The 8,160-nt window shown below is 45.8% G+C and overlaps 1 protein-coding gene across 1 annotated transcript in view; it reads left to right on the plus strand.

Moving 5' to 3' along the window:
* LOC137419146 (voltage-dependent T-type calcium channel subunit alpha-1G) overlaps positions 1–8,160 on the plus strand; it is a 640,444-nt gene that overhangs the window by 519,431 nt on the left and 112,853 nt on the right.

Below are 8,160 nucleotides of genomic sequence, written 5' to 3' on the forward strand. Positions count from 1 at the left end.
CTCACATTCCCATGGTATGTAATGAATAGACATACCACATTTATAAGTAATTAACAGACATCCTCTGTTCCAATAGTACGTAATTACTAGACGTACTTAAGTTTTTGTGGTATGTAATTAATAGACGTACTCCGTTCAAATAGTACATAATTAATACCCGTACTTAAGTTTTTGTCATACGTAATGAGTAGACGTACTCAGATTTCAATACTAAGTAATTAATAGACATACTCCGTTCCAACGGTACGTAATTGATAGACATGTTTTGTGAGGACAGACAGACAGACAGACATACAGACATACATGCATGTATGCAATACCCTCTCCCCTCTGTCGAGGTTAATAACGCAATGTCCATGATTGGATATTCTCACGTAACCTAACAGTGAGGCCTCGACCATTGTGTGATCAATCACTGGTAAACATCACATTTGATATTTGACAACAAGTCAAACTTTCAACTGCTCTTCCTGTTCTTGTTTCCCCATTGTCAACCTGAAAAAAGAAAACAAGTAAATATATTAGGAAAGTAAATGAAATACAATAAGCATTCTAACACGAATATTAACAGCAAATAACAAGCAGGAAAAAACAAAAACAAAAACACCTTTAGAGGCCATTTTCCCCGCAAGGCGGGGGTTGGCCTTTTTCGGGGACCGTGGTTGTTGTTGTTTTTTGGTCCGCTTTTTGAAGCAATGTTTTACGGCCGGATGCCCTTCCTGCCGCCAACCCTTTTTGTCGCCTTTTACGACAAGCAGGGAATTACCAGTGAACTGGTACTCAATTAGCCGACCTCGGAAGGATGACAGGCTGAGTCAACCCCCCTGGCGTTAATTCAGCGATCGACCGGGATTCAAACCCAGGATCCTAGGATCCTAAGGTGGCACCCTAGCCGCTAGCCCAACACCAGGCTTTTTCAGCCGGCAGCTTCGCCCGCACGAACGCCGCTACAGCACCTTCGACCGCGAGCTGCTCGGGCTCCACCTGGCGGTCCGACACTTCCGCCATCTGCTCGAGGGCCGCCCGTTCACGGCTTTCGTCGATCACAAGCCCCTTGTGTTCGCGATGGCCAAGGTCGCCGAGCCATGGTCGGCCCGGCAGCAACGTCACCTCTCTGCCGTGTCCGAGTACACGACGGACATCCGTCACGTCGCGGGTAAAGACAACCCGGTGGCGGATTGCCTTTCCCGGTCCGTCGCACACGCGGTCCACCTCGGGATCGACTATGCCCGGATGGCGGAGGACCAGACCGCCGACCCCGACGTCCAGGGAGAGCAAATAACAAGCAGGAAGTGCAAGTGAAAATGCTGACCCATGTTAGGGAGGTAATGGCAAACTACCAAGTGCATTGCTTGCCTCGAAGATGCATTGGTAGCATCTCACAGTGGAGTGAACATGTGTCCAGGGTTTATTCTCAGCTTGTGAAATGACGTCATGGGAACAGTAATCCCTCCTAAGGGGGTTGGAACATGGGATGGAAGGATCTTTTTTAAACCTTGCTTGAACAACTTATGTTTGATAAAATTTAACTAGAAGTTCATAACAGCCATTTTATAGCAAATGGAAGAATGAATAACACACTGTGCATATCTCGAGTATATCTATCGCTCTCGCTGTTCTCAGAGAACAGGCTCAGCGACGGTGGATCTGCTATTTCACTCAAGACTGGACTCGTAGATATACCGCCTCCGATATTAACTTCTTCCACAGAAACCCGCTCTCCTTTATGCATCGATTCATCCCACCTCATCTTCAGTTATCCTACCCGGCCTCTCATCCATGGTACACTGAATCCTGTGGTGAGACAGTTGCCTTGAAACAACTTGCATTCTCCTCCTGGAAGGCAAATCTCACTGAAAGCAACCTCTGGTCATTCCCAAAAGGCCGCAACAAGTGTTCCGACTCTCAGGAGAACCAGAAAACAGCATCTGCCAACTTCAAGATTGAACTTTCAAACTTGTCTCCCTTCTCTAAAACCTGGTGCTGCCTTGATAAGTTTGTCTCTGTAGTACGCTCCTCCTTCATCCGCTCCTCTTGAAATTGCACTACAGGCAACTACGCTCATGAGAAGGCCGAATGCATCGATTTTGTTTGCTTCCAAATATTGTGTCCCCAAACCTATCACTCTCTGTCTCCACCCTTCCCAGTCGCACCCAACTGCTCCTGGCCTCTGTCTTTTCCACCTGAGAAGGTAAATACTTTTCTGGAAACCCTCGACTCTGATTCTGCAACTGGACCGGAAGGTATCAGCTCACGTGTCCTAAAAACCTGTCTTGCTGCTCTTGCATTGCCTCTCTCTGCCCTTTTCCTTTCATTTCCTCTCCTTGTTAAAGCTGATGTCCTCTAAGGCAGTGTTCTGGGCCCAGTCCTATTCCTAATCTTCATCAACAATCTAGCTGGCTCTCTGGGAAATCCTCTTTATCTCTTTGCTAATGGCTCCACTTTCTGTCATGACATCCCTCATCCTTCAGATTGGCAGGTAGAAGCCTCTTCCCTCTTTTCAGACCTTGATAAAATCACATGTTGGTCAAATACTTCGAATATGTCTTTTAATCCTGAGAAATCCCACTCTCTCTCTCTCGCTCTCTCTCTCTTGCTCTCTCTCTCTCTCTCGCTCTCTCTCTCGCGCTCTCTCTCGCTCTCTCTAAAAGAAACGGTATGGTAAAACCTCCTATCTACTTTCTTAACAATCCCCTCAAATAGGTTCAGTCATTCAAAGTCCTATGTCTCACTGCCAGCCCTGATCACTCGTGGGCAAACCACATTTCAAAGTTGGCCTCCAAAGCTACTCGCTGACGAGGCATACTCCACGCTTCAAAATCCTTCCTTGGCACACCTGAGCTCTTATCCACCGAGAAGGATTTTATCCACAACTTGATGGATTACTGCTCTCCCCTCTAGGCTGGCACCCCTGCCTCACATCCTGCTCAGCTTGATGCTGTGGAAACCAAGGCCTGCAAGATCATTGTAATCTCCCATGCTAAGGTTAAGTATATGGGCCTCTCACTTTCCCATTGCAGACAGGTCGGTGGTCGCTGTTTTCTTCCACCTCCTTTATGGTCTTGCACCCTCTGGCCTCTACATGCTTTGTTCCCCCATCTTTCTGTAGGGCACATACGGTACACCAGCAACCCTCTTCAAATGAAACTCCCATAATCCAGGATCACGGCTCCCCTCCACTTATTTGTTCCTCTTTTTCCCACCTGTGGAACCAACTTCCACATTCTCTTCAATCTCACTCTCCATTCCAGGTCTTCAAGACAGCTGTTCACCATAATTTCCCCCATCAAAAACCATGATCTTTTCCCACCCGTTAAACCACCCCCTCCTCTCAAAAAATTTGCATCTGTATCCATCTTATTCAACCCTTGCATTCTCCGCTACCCCTCGTCCTTACCCAGATCCCTTATTTGACCATCTCCGTCTTTTTTCTCCGTCAGCCCTGCTGTTGGCATTTCCTCCTTCACTTGCCACTGTTCCCACTCCATACTGCTGTTGGTGCATGTCCCCCCTTTTTCCAATGTTCTCTTATACCCTGATCCGTTCTGTGTTCCAACTATTCCATGAACCCTGACTTTGTATAGAAAAAAAACATCCTTCGAGTTGAGATTTTCATATTGCAGGTGAAACTTTTGGTGTCGCCAATTTTCCTTTTCTCATGCACTCATTGGGTGAGGATGATTGGTCCATGTATCTCACAAATGCGGAATGTTTAGTTGTAATATGATCATGAGCAATTTGAGCAACTTTTTATGAATAACAAACACGAGTTCCCTTACGAGGAACTTCAATGCAGGAAGAGGCCATTCTGCCCATCAAGCGCACGCAATGGTTGCCGACCTATGGTTGTTTATCCTTGGTTTATCCTCTTAAATGCTGAGCATCAAGTACGGAAGCAGCACATTTATAAAGTCTTTGGTTTGTTAGGGCCTTGGTTGAAGCCGCCAAAAATCTCAGACTCAAAGCGGGCGCTCCAGCTGGAAACACTCCAGCTGACGTATACCTTGTTTACCTGATGAGTATTTTTCAGCGTTACCCAGGAATGAATATCATTTTTGAAAGGTCAACCATGACAAGCAGTCATGAGTTTCAGTTGAACGTACCGAGTAATGTAGCCACATTAATCTGAACTACATCATCATGTACAATAATTTGACCTCCTTTTCTCTTGTTTGTGGAGTTGTCTTCCCAAGTCTGTTATCCGTAGATTAAGAGAGTACTCTTCATTTTTTTTCAAAACACCGGCCCAAAACACCAGCTCTTGTGTTGCATACCTATCGACGAGTCTTTTTTTTCTATTCTTGTTGGAGCTGCTCCCACTGTCTTCCTGCCGCTTATCTCCATACGTTGGTGTAATCCGTAGCTCGAGGGAGTACTACTCTCCAATAAGAGCTGCCCTTCCAGCGGCACACCTGTCTCCTCTGGATTCTGTGCAATCTGAAGCTCTCAAATTTGTGGGAATCTCCCTTGATGAGGCCGAAGCACAAGCACACGAGGACAACAACAATCTGCTTTTGCAATACAGACTGGTCGATGGTCTGTTTTCTGAAGTCTATTCTCCGATATTGCTGCCTCAGTCCTCTGACACTCACCAGCAACTCCAGGATGGACAAGTTCTTCCAGTAACCCTCCCCCCCCCCCCCCCAACTGGTGTAAACTTCCAAAATTCAGGCTGAGTGCACACCTCAACTATTTTATGCCTCACGTCTATGGGAACCACATTCCAGAGGCAATTCTTTCAAAATATTCCCTCTAGGGCTTCAATCAGTCAGTGCTCCACCACCTCGTGTCATCCCCTATCCTGACTGATGATCTTTATGACTCCCATGAACCTATCCTAACCCAATCTCCCAATCTGTAAACTTACTGACTTGAGTGTTTCCTTTGTCTCTCTCTCTCTCTCTTTCTCCCTCTCTCTCTCTCTCTGTCTCTGTCTCTGTCTCTGTCTCTCTCTCTCTCTCTCTCTCTCTCTCTCTCTCTCTCTCTCTCTGTCTCTGTCTCTGTCTCTCTGTCTCTCTGTCTCTCTGTCTCTCTCTCTCTCCCTGTTTCTGCCTCTCTGTGTGTGTGTGTGTGTATGTGTGTGTGTCTCTCTCTCTCTCTCTCTCTCTCTCTCTGTCTCTCTGTCTCTCTGTCTCTCTCTCTCTCTCTCTCTCTCTACACGGTCTCTCTCTCTCTCTCTCTCTCTCTCTCTCTCTCTCGCTCTCCCTCTCCCTCTCTGTCGCCACCTATCGGCTGTCGGTGCGCTGGGTGCAGTGTCATGGCGTCTGCTCGCTTCGTGTCGTGAGTGCTCTGTCTTGGCTGTTTGTTCCACCCCTCCTCCCCCCCATTTCGCTCCTTCGTGTGCTTGTTTCTATTTGTAAAGCTTCCCTGTGTTTCCCCTTCTATGTTGAGACGAGAGAGAGAGCCATAGAGCACACTTATTGTGCAGGTTAAGGTAATCGCCGTTTTTGGGCGGTTCCCTGTTGTTTTTTCCCCCGACTTATTTTCTTCACTTCAAACCTTTTTTTTCCCGCTTATATTTCCTTAGTTTGTTTTTTTAACGCTCCCTTTCCCTAAGCTGGGAAAGTCGGAGTACATTACTAACTTCTTCTTCCCGAGCTGGGAGGACGAGGTCGAGCCTCGTGTGTCCAAACATGGCGGCTGCTCACTCGCAGCGATATGCAGCGTTTGAGCAATTATCACGTGAGCATGGCATTGCGTGTTCTCCACCCGAGGGTATTACAGTCGAAGCTATTGTTCTCACGATCGGGAACATGATCGGGTTTGATAAAGTACGTGCGGCGTCGCGTATGAACAAACGGGTTATCGTGTTTGTGTCCGATGTAGAGCACATTGCTCTCATCGTACAACAAGGTTTGTCCCTCGACTCCGGACACTTTGTTATGGTTTATCCCTTGGATACTCCTGCTCAGAAAGTGGTTATTTCAAATGCACCACCATTTCTCGATACCGATACAATCCTTACAGCGCTGCAGCGATATGGGCAATGTGTGTCCCCATTAATAATGCTCCCTTTGGGCTGTAAGGATGAACGTGTCAGTCACGTGATGAGTTTCCGTAGGCAGGTCTTTATGGTTCTCAAAAAGGAATATCCCTCCTTGAATGTTGCTTTAAAATTCACGACAAATGGCCGCGATTATCAAGTATACATCACCACCGACACCCTAAAGTGCTTTGGTTGTGGTGCAGTGGGACATATGAAACGGTTTTGCCGCAATCAGAAGGAACAGCCTAACATGGTCGAAACGGGAAACAATGACTCGCAGATTAATGTTAACGTTTCCTGCTCGACAAATGTGCAGGATAAACCAGGTAAACAAGTGGACACGCCCCCTCCCGTTGAATCAATGGACAGCGCAAATGAGGGGTTTGTCACCGTTTCCAAAGTAAAAAAACGTAAATCGGCTGTAAGAAGTGCGTCACCTTCTGGGAAAAGGCAAATCAGTGACAACTCCATCACTGGATTTCAATGTGAAAACAGGTTTGCCTTATTGGAGGAAAAGGACACCTCCACTAGTACAAACATCATCAAGGAAAAAGTGGATTCTAACTTTCCAATCCCAGTGAGTGTCGCTGATCCTTCAGACAGTGTCATCTCACACGAGGACGTTCATTGTGCAGCTTCCTCCTGTCAATCGCAAGAGGAGGAAAAGCACTTAAAATCTCCCCCTAAAAAAGGAATAAATGAGGAAAATAAGGGCACAGAGAGAATAAAAGAGGATAATTTAAATCCACTGGAAGAGAGTGACATCCTTGAATCGAGCATGGTGGTCATGTCACAAACATGCTTGGAGCCCCCCACCTCGCATCCCGAAGAAGTTTCAAATGTGACTCTGGCACAAAACGTTCCTGAAGAAGTTTACTTTATTGAAACTGAGCAATCATGTGATGTGCGCCAGGAAGCTGAAACACCAATTGATTCCCCATATGAGGAATCTGATGGTGAGGGTCAAGAGGAGTCCTCTCAGATTCTAAAGGCTGTAAACAGCCCTTCGGATGACGAGCTTCAGGACTTTTTGAGAGATTCCTATCGGAAAAGGAACATTGAACTGAAAGATCATTTCCCTGATCTGCAGATGTTGATTTTTAAATTGAAGGAAATTGTGCACAACCCTGACACTCCAAATTTCACTGATGCTCAGAAGCACCGGCTAAGAAAAATGATCCAGAAAGCTCGGCAGGAGCTTCGTAAATGAGGTCCCCATGGGTTTTTTGATCTATTTAGTTATTTATCTTCTTTCTTTTTCCGAAAGAATGAGTGTTAGTTTTGGTAGTCTAAACATTAACGGTGGTGTTAGTTTAGAACGCAAAGTTCAGGTAAAAGATCTGACCCGGCGTTTGCACCTGGATGTCTTGTTACTGCAAGAAACGCATGGAGATCTGAATGGCCAAGCCCAATGGAGAAGGCTAATGAAGGGCCAGTGGTTCTTCAGTGATATCAATTGTCTCACTGCTGGAATTGCTTTCTTTGTCTCCTCCTCATTAACACTCACACAAGTTCAAAATAATGAAATAATTCCCGGACATCTGGCTTGTCTTCAATTCACTGCCAATAATCAAATCTTTGTTTTTGTAAACATATATGCCCCCTGTAAGAATGCTGAAAGGCAAAACTTCTTTCTAAAGCTAGAGGATCTTCTGAGTACAATTGACTTAAATTGCTCTTTTATAATGAGTGGCGACTTCAACTGCACTCTTGACCCTGCGTTAGATAGAAACAGTGCGGAGCCACATCCTAGATCTGCCAAACCTTTGGAGAAAATCATCAAGACGACGGGATTAATAGATGTCTGGCGTATTCAGCACCCTATGCAACGGCAGTTTACTTGGTCTAGATGTACGTCTCAGATGCACACACTAGCCAAGTTAGACAGAATTTATGTCAATACTGTAATGCTTGACAAGATATTGAAATCTGATATTGTGCCTTCTCTTTTTTCTGATCACCTGGCTGTAACCTTGTCCTTTAAGCTTGCTCTGCAGCAACATGGCAGCCCATATTGGAAGTTCAATGTCATGTTGCTGGAAAATGCTGCTTTTTGTGAAGCTTTCAAAGTGTTTTGGATTAGCCTCAAAGAAAGAAAGAATAATTTTGATAACCCGATATTGTGGTGGGACTACGCAAAGGCGCAGATCGCTGTCTTTTGCCAACAGTTTAAT

This window comes from Myxine glutinosa, chromosome 1 (assembly GCF_964187855.1).
Source record: "Myxine glutinosa chromosome 1, kmMyxGlut1.1, whole genome shotgun sequence".
Lineage (NCBI taxonomy): Eukaryota > Metazoa > Chordata > Myxini > Myxiniformes > Myxinidae > Myxine > Myxine glutinosa.